The sequence below is a fragment of the Camelina sativa genome, chromosome 1 (assembly GCF_000633955.1).
Source record: "Camelina sativa cultivar DH55 chromosome 1, Cs, whole genome shotgun sequence".
NCBI classification, from domain to species: domain Eukaryota; kingdom Viridiplantae; phylum Streptophyta; class Magnoliopsida; order Brassicales; family Brassicaceae; genus Camelina; species Camelina sativa.
This window is the reverse complement of record NC_025685.1, coordinates 20425881-20438429: the sequence shown is the minus strand read 5'-3', so window position 1 is coordinate 20438429 and position 12549 is coordinate 20425881.

The window sequence follows — 12549 nt, the reverse complement described above, 5'->3', positions numbered from 1 at the left end:
AAGGTAAGGAAACCTAGATCTTCTTCGTAACTTGCGCAGGAAGTTACTGGCGTTGTCTGATTTGTCGATTTGTGTTGTTCTATATTGTTGTGGCATGAGAACCTAACCACCGTGAGCTTGATCCGATCATTCGCCGTAGTCCGTAGACGAGTATTGTCGCCGTGTTAATAGTGCGTCGAGACTAATCACCGTGAGAGGTAAACGATGAAGCGTTACGTCTCGTGTTGTTGTTGTTGTTGTTGTTGTTGTTGTTGTGTTGTTGTGTTGTTTGTTCATTATTTAAGTCCAGAACCGAAACTTGATTATCGAACGTACGTGCATGAGTTGTGAGTTGATTTGTGGTGTCGTGCATGGTTACCTGTGTTGGTTAATTTAATATTGGTGAATCGTGTATTTTGGTCTTGTTTAGAGAGTTCTGTTAAACCGAGAACATGGGATCGTGATTAACATGTGGACGTGAAGTCAATTGCGCAATCGTGACGTTTGATGATTGTTATTAAATTATAAGATTTGGTTTGATTAATTATTAAATCAAGTCTATTTAATTTAATTAAAAGGTTACCAGAATCATTTAAAATGGAGATTTTGGTTTGGACTGGTTTGATGGATTGTTGCTATTTAAACCGTTGCAGATTGAGAGTTCTTGTTGAAGTGGGTTATGTTGGTGTTTGTTCTAAATCGAGGATTCGATTCATGTGGCTAAGGTGAGGACTAGTCGTTGTTTTCTACATATTCAAATGTGTTTGGATAGTTGCTTAGTCTAGGGTTAAGCTGAGTATACCTACGAGTTGCATATATTATCAGTAACCGTATTTGTTTGTTGAGTGTATTAATATTTATAAGTATATAAATATATTATTTTATATAAAGTATAAGAAAGAGAATTAGTATCTTAGAGTTAGATATTGAACTATAATGGATATTTTATGGGTGTTGATTGATGATGGGGTGATTGCGTGAATGCATGTTTTGTTGTGGTAAAATAAGTGCTTGTGTGTGAGGAGATAGGTGCCAAGGGCACGTAGATACGGTGAGCCGCAGAGATTCATGCAAGGAGAGATCCTTGTAGTTGTGTGGTGGTCTACGGGCGCAGAATGCAGGTAAATCAGGATTGGCTGACGAGCCAACACGTTGTTATGCGTGGAAGAAGTGCGAGAAGCACGAGGAATCCGGATACGCAAGTGAAAATGTGCAGGAAGAAGTGCGAAAGCATGAGGAATCCCGTAATGCACGGCAATGAAAATGTGCAGGAAGAAGTGCGAAATCATGAGGGATCCCGTAATGCACGGCGATGAAAATGTACAGGATGAAGTGCAAAAGCATGAGGAATCCCGTAATACACGACAATATGGGACTTAGTCCCATTTGTTTGATGTTTGTGTGTCACAGGATTTAGGACACAATGATTGCTGCTTATCTTAGGTTTAGACTTTGGTATTGTCTAAGCGTATTTGGGTGTGGAGAATTCGGGAGCTCTAAGGTTTCCCTCACTGAGTAATTATAAATTACTCACCCCTCTCTTTTTGCAGGTTAGTTGAGCGAAGTGTTAATTTTGCGTTGTTAGCTGGTGATTTTACATTTATAGTGTTTCGGGTCGGGCTAGCAAGTCAACCCATTGACCAGCTCCGGATATTGAGTTCGGGTATTACAGAGATGGTGGATCTTCAATCTTCAATGGAATGGTGAGAGGTTGCGGCTGCTTCTCTGGTCGTGGCTAGGGCTGCTCCAAAAGCTGTTGATGATGCACCCTTGAAACCCTAGGTCTTTAAGAGTATTTATAGGTTTTGTCATGGATTATGGGTTGTAAGGATAGAAACATATTTTCTTCTTTAGTGCAGGACAAGGGGTGGCAAAAGAGGCTTGGACTGGGCCGCAGTGATGGTCGCTTGTCAGGCCTTCAATAAAAGCCCATCGGCTGGATGCTTCTCTTCACGTTGGTTTATAACACGTATTGGTAAATAGGGAATATCTTACGGATGGTAGAATAGATTGACTTGATTCCACTTCTAGGAGACAGATGCCTCTTTCAGCTTTCCATAGGCACCAAGAACGTCAAAATGTGAGTTCTGGAAGCTCTTCAAAAGTGGCCCGAACTGTAAAGCTCTGAATCTGTCTAGAAACATATTGTTCTTGTTTTTTGGTCCAAATTGCTATAAAACCTGTAAAACCTTCTTGAAACCTGAAATACTTGATAAAGGACCTTTTATACCTGAAATCTCATCTAACTAGTCCTAAATTCATATGAAAACTATAGCTAATATGGGTAAAATAATGATGTTATCAACTCTCCTTGATCCCACAATTCTTTGGAGTTTCCAGAATTTCCATTGTCATCTCTTTACATAAATTAAGCAATAATAAAAAGGTGAAATCTTACCAAGGGAAAATCGATCAAAGGCATGTCGACTCTCTTCAAACCAAGACTTTCTTCGTATGATTCATTTCCTCTTCTGATATGTATATATTTTACATCCTTTCATCTTGCATTTTTCATTCATTTTGTTCTCTTAACTCATTGCTTTGTATTGTTTTTAGTCTCTTTTGCATAATATGCATATCTAGGTAGTTTTTGCATTGGTCTTGCATGCATCTTGCATATTGGAGTTATTTTAGGTGTTTTAGGGGATGTCCAAACCATCAAAAGAAAACAGGGAGCAGGAAAGCAGTCCAGCGACTTGATCAACACTATCTAGCGACCCAACCTTCCACGTCTTAGATCGAGTCGAGTGAAGATTTTACTTTGGGATTCAGCTTTCGATATCTTCTTCAAAGTTGTAGGGTATTGAGTCTTATTTCCAACGCTGTTTATTTTAAGCCAATCAGAGTCGTGGTTCATGAGTTATCGCCGTTTTAGTGGATGCACGTATGTGCTGAATTCCGACTCGACCTGCACGCAAAGGAGTGCTCCCACTCGATCGGATGTTAGCAGCGACTCACCAAGACGTCCCAGGAGGGCTCCTGAGTACCCTCAAGACGCAACTCGTTCAGCAGCTCTCAGACAACACCTTTCAAGCTGCCCCTTGATCGACGTTCTCAAGCTGCCACTCGATCAACGATCTCAAGCCACCATTCGATCAAACTTCCTAGACTCCGACTCGATCGACACTCTTACATGCGACTCGATCGATTCTCTTAAACCACCGTCCTGGTTTTGTTCTAAAGACGCGTCCGAGAAGGGTTCTCGAACCGACATTCTATATTGTCGTTTTATGTTTTAGGGATTTCCATGTCTTACTGCTAATTTCTTACTGATCATTTGGAATTAGATCTTAAGCATCTCAGCATCCAAAAGGTGTTCCATGAGATGCTTGAACAAACTAATACCAGAGATTTATATACCTAGCCTAAGAGATTGGATGTCTAGGGTGTTTATTGACGTGAATGAACTTGTATGTCATGCCTGCATAATCATGTTTCTCTAGCGAGAGTTAGGTTTGGAAGTGATTGAGTTTGAGTAGCTTCTGTCAAGAGATTGGATTAGCTAAGCTGTGATGTTCGTTGTCTAAGGATAGCTTGATTGTGTTCTGTTAGGCATTCTAGGTAGATTAAGAGACTCCACCGAAATCAATAACCCCATCCTTAAGACCTCTACTTATCTAATTGTTTCTACATCTTTAAGCTTCTTCTTTGTTGTAGTTGCGATAGCTTGCTCATTTTTTGCTCTCTTCTGTTATTGCATTTTAGCTCTTGTTCTACAAACTCATTATGTTCTTGCATCTCGTTCACTTAAGTTTGTTAGACAAAAACTCATTTGAATCTGGCTTAACTTGTGATTGCTTGATTGCATCCTGATTGTTAATAAGGTTTCCCAATTGGATTGACACCTTCTGTACTACAACTGCATAAGGTTAATTGAGACCTGCTATGAGACACGAAAATCCTAGTATCATCTCCCTTTTCTCACTTCCAAGAGATCTATTTTTCCCTAATTTTCTAGGGTATCATTTTTTTTTTTAGATCCCTTGCTTTTTATTTATATATATTGGACAGGCTTCCATGAAATCCAAAGTATGTACGGGTTTACGCGACATCCCTTAGCTCACTTCTTTGCTACCTATATCCTTATTCTTTTTTTTTCTCTTTTTTTAGAGTATTGAAGGGAAGAGAGAGGGGAACATACTTTTGAAGAAGTGCAATGTCTTGTGTGGCTTGAATGTAGAGATCTAGTCCTAAACCAATTCCTAGGGCTTGATAATTAAGTCCGGTTTAGGTCCTATAAAAATTTAGAGAAAACGTTAGATCATCTGAATATCCATCGAATAGGGACTTCGGTTCTGTTGTCAAGCATAATCAAGAGTCATAAGAGTGTTAATCCAAATCAAATAAACCGTTAGAATAAGATCATAATCCCCTACTAGTTTTGACTCAATAAAAAAAATGTGACTCGATAAAAACGTCAAAATTATTGATGTAAAAAGTGGAAAATGGTCTCAAGGCAACAAAATAGAAAGTAACATTAGTATAGGATGGAACATCCTTCCCCCAGACTTAAATCACACCGTCCTCGGTGGGAAAAAAGAAAGAGTTGAGGATTAAAAATCATAAGGAAAAGTGTAGGGTTTAAGAATAATGTCACCTTGATGGAATGATGTTGTGTCGACTCTTAGACGTTTAATGGATGCCCAGAAATTGTCTTAGAATTCGGCTGTGGAATGAAAATGTGGTGACTAACTGTTTGTACTTCCTTTGGTTGCTTGACATCGAATTTGAACTAGGCTAAGTTCACTCGAATTCTATTTGATATATCTCTAAATACATCCTCCTTGAAAAAAAAATCTAAAACCATCAATAATAATGATAAAATATAAAAAAATACCTAAGTGATAGAATGGTGATGGTTGGTGGTAGGATGGTGGTGGTTCCGAGTTGTCGCGATACATGGATGAACGGTCGCAGACATAGCAGCAAATGGGGGGTATGGTACGCGGTACATGGGACATGGTACGTGGTACGTGGGATGTGGTACACAGTACACGGTACACGATACATGGTATATAGTACATAGTACATAGTACGCGGAGCGGTACGTAAGACATGGCATTGGCTACGGTTGGTATGGCTGGTGGGGACTCTCGGCGTTGATCACTCAAGGACGGTGATGATCCGTTGCCTTAGGCGTCCGTCAGTCAGGTTGAACATGGCCGGTCAGTAGGTGGTACTTGCCACTAGTCATAGTGTGCATTGCCAATCCATGGTCCTTCTTCTTCCTTCTTTTTGGCTTTTCTATTTGCTATTTTTTTGTGTTTTTTTTTATGAAAACCTGAAACTAAAATACAAAAATATTAAAAGTAAAAAAAAATAAATCCTAAAAATAAAAACTTACTAGACATGGGTTGCCTCCCAAGTAGCGCACTTGTTTATCGTCATTGGCTCGACGTTAGCGGCCCAGTTAGGGTTGAGAAGAGTTAGCTTCGGGAATCAATGCTCCTTGGGCTCCTTTGATATCTTGATAGTCTGCTCCAGCTTCAATAACAAGTTGTCCTTTTGCAGAAGTTTCAAAAACTTTTGCATGAAGAAGAACTTCTTTAGTAAGCCTTATAATCTCTTGTATTTGTTCCTTTCTTTCGCTACTTGGCTCAGGAGGAACTATGATTTTGATCTTGGAAATTTGTGGTGGTTTAGGCGGTTTAGGTGGCTTGGGTAGCAGGTTGTTGGTACTTGCGGATGCTCCTTGGTTAATTTGCTTCTGCTTGTCGATGTTAGGATCCATCAGTTCTTCATGTAATGAGTTGGTCGGCCATGGTTTCGGCCTGGAGATAGTCGGGTATGACTTCTTCTTGTTGATGTTGGCAAATATTGTCCTCTTTGACTTGTGGTTGATGATAACTCCAACAGTAGCTAGGAATGGTCTTCCTTAAATCAAAGGTCTCTCGGTCTTTTCTTCCATCTCTAAGATGTGAAAATCGGTAGGAACTATGCAATCTCCCACTACAAGTTGTAGGTCTCATACAAATCTGTCGCAAACCTTTTGTGATGAGTCACCAAAGACTAAACTGAGGTTGGATGGCGATATGTCTCGTAATCCTAGCTTTTCAGCTACACTTCTTGACATAACATTAACGTTAGTACCATAATCACAAAGAGAGTTAGAGAATTCAATGCCTCTTATAGAGCATGAGCAAACAGAACGTCTAGGATCTTCAGCTTTAGGTAGTCTCCTTAAGGGGTAGTGGCTTGCTGTTTCTTCATCAAATGGACATGTCATGCGAATAACATCCTCATAAGAGTCAAAGAGTGGTACCATAGGTTTGGTTTCACGGTAGGTGAGGGCTAGTACGGCTGAGATAACATTGCAATATCCTTCAGGATTCTCTTCGGGTTTCGCCGGAAGTACACCAACTTGGCGTGGAACGGCATTAGCGGTTTGAGGGACTTGAGTTTCAAGCTTCTTAGAATGGATAGAAATGCTTTCAAACTTCCCATTCAGTTCAGAATTGAAACGACCTGACCTGTTTTTTTTTAAATAACAAATAATAATAATAATAATAATAATAATAATAATAATAATAATAATAATAATAATAATAATAATAATAATAAACTAAAACTAGTGGTCTCATACCCAATAGCCACCTAACCACAATCACAACCAACAGCGGACAATAAACAATACCAATATCCAATAATAAATCAATATTATAACATAAGCAATATCCAAATACCAAACAACCGGAAACATAGAACCAGCAACCTAGCAATGTTTCCAATCGAGTCCCTAGAACATCCTCCTCTTCATTGCCTTGATTCCACGATCACACTTTGCCTTTACCTGCACCACAAACACATATTGCAATGCATGAGTATTTAATAATTAAACACTCAGTAAGGCAATCCTCCCATCTATTGGGCTATACACACAAGCAATAGAGACATCTCTAACCAACAACCAAAAATCAACAATCATAAATAACAAACCATGACCCTGCATCGACTGACACCAACATGCATCGACTGACACCAGTTGGGGGTTGCGTCGACCGACGCAAGATCTGCATCGACTGATGCAAGGTTAACTTGCATTGACCGATGCTCCCATTGCATCGACAGCCGCATGCTCGACATAGCACGAAAACCCTAGATTTTACGCGTCGTCCTTGCATTTACATCGACAGACACACAAACTGCATCGACCGATGCACATGCCGAGCATCGTGTTTCCCCGAAGCTACTCGCCGGATCTTTGTTCTTGCAACCACAAAACTCGATCCCAAGCCACAAGAAAGCTTCCTAACGTCCCAAATAACAATTTAACAAGCCTAACAACACATAAACAAGCAAATCAGAGATATCTCCAGCTTAGATAAGCCATGGTCCTGCACTTACCTTTTCCAAGACGATTCTGAATTTCCAAGACGATTCTGAACCAAAAACAAGCAAGAAAACACTTCCAGGAAGCTCCTACAACGATCCCAGCTACAGATCTATACAGGAACAGCTTCCAATCTCCCAAAATCCTCAAGAACACTCAAGAACGCTTAGGAAAACTTTTGTCTCTTTTCTATCTCTCCAAAAACGGCCAAGACACGACAAATGAGACAAAACTCGAGTTAAGGGTTTTCCTAACCCAAAACACAGCGGTTAACTTAAGTCAAACCGCAGAAAACTAAACCTGTATCGACCGATGCACTATACGCATCGACCGATACAATCCCCTAAACCAGGATTTCGGTTCGCGGATGTTACAATTATCCCCTACCAATATAGATTCGTCCTCAAATCTCGAACAACCATCAGCCAAGGACTCTCGTGCAACCGTCTCCACAGCCCGCACTCCTCCGTCTGATCTACGAAAGGTCACCTCTAGGCGATAGACTCACGCTCCAGGCATTATTTGCTCTCGACTTTTGGACTTTCCTTTACTCATAGGCCTAAACCTTGAGTTTTTATTGGCTCCTCATCAGACCTAAGTCTGCATGCCATAATGTTGGCTCCTCATCGGGCCTAAGCCCGCATGTCATAATATATAAGGAAAATCCAATACTCGTCTCTCGGGTTGCCACCCTACAGCGCGCCCCCGGATCGTCATCCGAAGTCGATATACCAACCGTACTCCCAATCCACAAAGTCTCAGAATATGGCAGTACTAGGAGAACCTAAGTCCCCCAAGAGTCGTGAGCATTCAATTCTTAACACGTCTGAGTCCTATCCCTATCCAGGTTCCCTTCGTGTGGCTCGCGTAAGACAACACAATGTCCTACCAACCACATATCCCCTCGCTGGAATACCTCATGAATACACAAGGATCATATACATGCCGCAAGGACTGCCACAAAGGCCAAACAAATGTCCTAAATAGGACCGCCACCAAGGCCAAACAAATGTCCTAAACATGACCACCACCAAGGCCAAACAAATGTCCTAAACAGGACCGCCATTAAGGCCACTCGTCCCGAAGGACCGTCACAAATACCATTTATCCCAAAGGACCGTCACAATGACCATCTGTCCCGAAGGACCGTCACAAAGACCATCTGTCCTGAAGGACCGCCTAAACAGGCACTCTAGCTAAACAGCCCGCCACAAAGGCCACACAATTGGCTAAACAGGCCACCACAAAGGCCACACAATGGCTAAACAGCCCGCCACAAAGGCCATACACGGCTAAACAGCCCGCTACAAAGGCCACATAATGTCTCAAAAGACCACCACACACGGCACAATGACTCAAAACTCTGTCACTAAGGCCACACAAGCCCCTCCAAGGCTCTCCGCCACTAAAAATGGACAAATTCTAACTCACATAACACTTTCCTCTTTTAGAAACTTCCATTTCAGGAAACTTTCCCTCAAAACCCTGCCTCACGTAAACTTTGTACTTCGAGCACCACCACATCTTGTTACTTAGTCGTACAACCAACCACCCAAGCGACCAAGTAAACAAGAGAGATGGGATGGAATACTCCATTCCCGCTCCAGCCACGGATTACAACTAGGACTAGGCTAGACAAGCTCAAGTCGCGGCTTGCTTCTCATACCACTTCTTAAACCTTGCCTTCATCCTCGCCTCTGATTCCCAAGTCTGTTCCTCAACACCATCATAGTCTGTTCCTCAATACCATCAAAGGTATCTTCCTCTTCCGAAGTTCCTTGATCCTCCTCCCGAGAACCCTCACTGGTCTCGCCTCCAAAGTCATGTTAGGCTGAAGATCTTCAGGAATCTTAGCCAACACCCGATCATCCTCACGGAGACACTTCCTCAACATAGAAACATGGAAGACCTTGTGGAACGCACGCATAACCTCAGGCAACTCCAACCTATATGCTGCCGGTCCCACCCGCTCAATCACTCTGAACGGACCCATATACCTCAGACTCAACTTAGTCTCTGTTAGTGACCTGTTCGGACCCTGCAACATGGTCATCTAGAGGTACACTATGTCTCCTACCTGAAACTCAAGATCTCTTCTCCTCTTATCAGCATAGCTCCTCTGCCTATCATGAGCCTCCTTCATGTTCAGCTTGAGAACCCAAATCTTCTCAGAGGTCTCCTGAACAAAATCTGCCCCGAATATGCTTCTCTCCCTCACCTAAGTCCAGCATAACGGTGTACGGCATGGCCTCCCATACAAAGCCTCATAAGGAGCCATCTTAATACTTGCTTGGGAAATGTTGTTGTAAGCAAACTTTACCAGGTTCAGATGATCTGCCCAATGGCTACCCCAATCCAACACACACTTCCTCAGCATATCCTCCAGCGTCTGGATCGTCCTCTCCGACTGTCCATCTGTCTGGGGATGATAAGCTGTACTCATATGCACCTTAGTGCCCATCTCTGCCTGAAATGCTCTCCAGAACACCGAAGTGAACTTAGAATCCCTATCAGACACAATACTCGCTTGCACCCCATGCAATCTGACTATCTCCCTCACATACTTCTTAGCCAAGACCGTTGCTCCATCAGTCTTCTTAATGGCCAGAAAATGTGCAGACTTGGTCAACCGGTCCACAATGACCCAAATAGCATCAAAAATTTGAGACACTGGTAATTCTACCACGAAATCCATCGTGATCATATCTCACTTCCACTCTAGAATGGGTAAACTCCTCAGTTACCCGCTTGGAACCTGATGCTCAGCCTTCACTTGCTGACACACATCGCACCTCACGACCCGACTAGCTACATCCTTCTTCATCCCGACCCAGTGATAGTACCTCTTGAGATCACGGTACATCTTGGTCGCTCCTGGATGAATAGAAAACTTGCAAGCATGAGCCTCTCTCAGGATCTCCTATCTCAACTCCTCATCCTTGGGCACACAAATCCGACGGTTCACCAAGATAGTACCATTATCTGAGACCTGATACTCTGAATCTACATCCTTTGAGGTATTCACCAGCCCCAAATCCTTCTCCTGAGCCAACCGCACCCTGCTCAGAAGATCATCTCTATCAACTGCCCCCAAACCTAACGGTTCCTGAGAGGCAACACACAAACTCAACGCACCGATCTCTCTTACCAGATACTCCATCTCCTGCTCCTGAGCCAAAGCTACCCTCTTCCGACTCAAAGCATCTGCAACAAGGTTAACGTTACCGGGATGATAGGTTATCTCCAAATCATAGTCTGCCACAAATTTCATCAACCGCCTCTGTCTCAAATTCAGCTCAGGCTGAGTGAATATATACTTCAGACACTTATGATCTGTATACACCTGTACCTTTGCACCATAAAGATAAGATCTCCAAATCTTCAGGGCAAAAACTATAGCAACCATCTCCAAATCATGAGTAGGATAGTTGTCCTCATGCTTCCGCAACTGCCGCGAAACATAGGCAATCACCTTCCCATGCTGCATCAACACACATCCCAAACCAACTATAGATGCATCCTTATAAACCACATAGGGTTCTCCCTGCTCAGGCAAAGCCAACACTGGCGTAGTAGTCAACATCTCCTTAAGGCTTGCAAAGCCCTCCTCACACTCATGTGACCACACAAAAGGAACGTCCTTCCCTGTCAACTTAGTCAACGGACGTGCTCTGCTCGCAAATCCCTGCACAAACCTCCTGTAGTAACCTACCAGACCAAAGAAACTCCTAATCTCTGTGGCATTCAGCGGTCTAGGCCAATCTCTAATAGCCTGAATCTTCTCCAGATCTATAGAAACCCCTNCCAGCCCCAAATCCTTCTCCTGAGCCAACCGCACCCTGCTCAGAAGATCATCTCTATCAACTGCCCCCAAACCTAACGGTTCCTGAGAGGCAACACACAAACTCAACGCACCGATCTCTCTTACCAGATACTCCATCTCCTGCTCCTGAGCCAAAGCTACCCTCTTCCGACTCAAAGCATCTGCAACAAGGTTAACGTTACCGGGATGATAGGTTATCTCCAAATCATAGTCTGCCACAAATTTCATCAACCGCCTCTGTCTCAAATTCAGCTCAGGCTGAGTGAATATATACTTCAGACACTTATGATCTGTATACACCTGTACCTTTGCACCATAAAGATAAGATCTCCAAATCTTCAGGGCAAAAACTATAGCAACCATCTCCAAATCATGAGTAGGATAGTTGTCCTCATGCTTCCGCAACTGCCGCGAAACATAGGCAATCACCTTCCCATGCTGCATCAACACACATCCCAAACCAACTATAGATGCATCCTTATAAACCACATAGGGTTCTCCCTGCTCAGGCAAAGCCAACACTGGCGTAGTAGTCAACATCTCCTTAAGGCTTGCAAAGCCCTCCTCACACTCATGTGACCACACAAAAGGAACGTCCTTCCCTGTCAACTTAGTCAACGGACGTGCTCTGCTCGCAAATCCCTGCACAAACCTCCTGTAGTAACCTACCAGACCAAAGAAACTCCTAATCTCTGTGGCATTCAGCGGTCTAGGCCAATCTCTAATAGCCTGAATCTTCTCCAGATCTATAGAAACCCCTTTTGCAGAAACAATGTGACCCAGAAAACCCATCTCACGCTGCCAAAAACTACACTTGCTTAACTTAGCAAACAACTTCTGCTCCCGCAGCTTCTCCAGAACTGCCCTCAAATGCACTGCATGCTCCTCAGGACTCTTAGAATAAACTAGGATATCGTCGATGAAAATGATGACAAATACGTCCAGAAACTCCTGAAACACGCTGTTCATAAATCTCATAAACGCTGCTGGCGCATTAGTCAACCCAAAAGGCATCACCGCAAACTCATAGTGCCCATACCTCGTCCTGAAAGCCGTCTTCCTCACATCTGCTTCATCTATCGGTATCTGATGATAACCTGACGCTAGATCTACCTTAGAGAACCAATTAGCACCCCTCAACTGATCCAACAACTCATTAATCCTGGAAAGAGGGTACTTGTTCTTCACAGTGACCCGGTTCAAACCCTTGTAATAAATACACAACCGGAAACTCCCATCCTTCTTCTTAACAAATAACACAGGCGCTCCCCACGGTGATACACTAGGGCGGATGAATCCCTTGCTCAAAAAATCCTCTAGCTGCTTCCTCAGCTTTACTAAACCAATACTTAGGTGATGTTCATATATTTTACCTTGTTTTTCCTTAGCATATTCACATCTTTTGCACCTTTTGCTA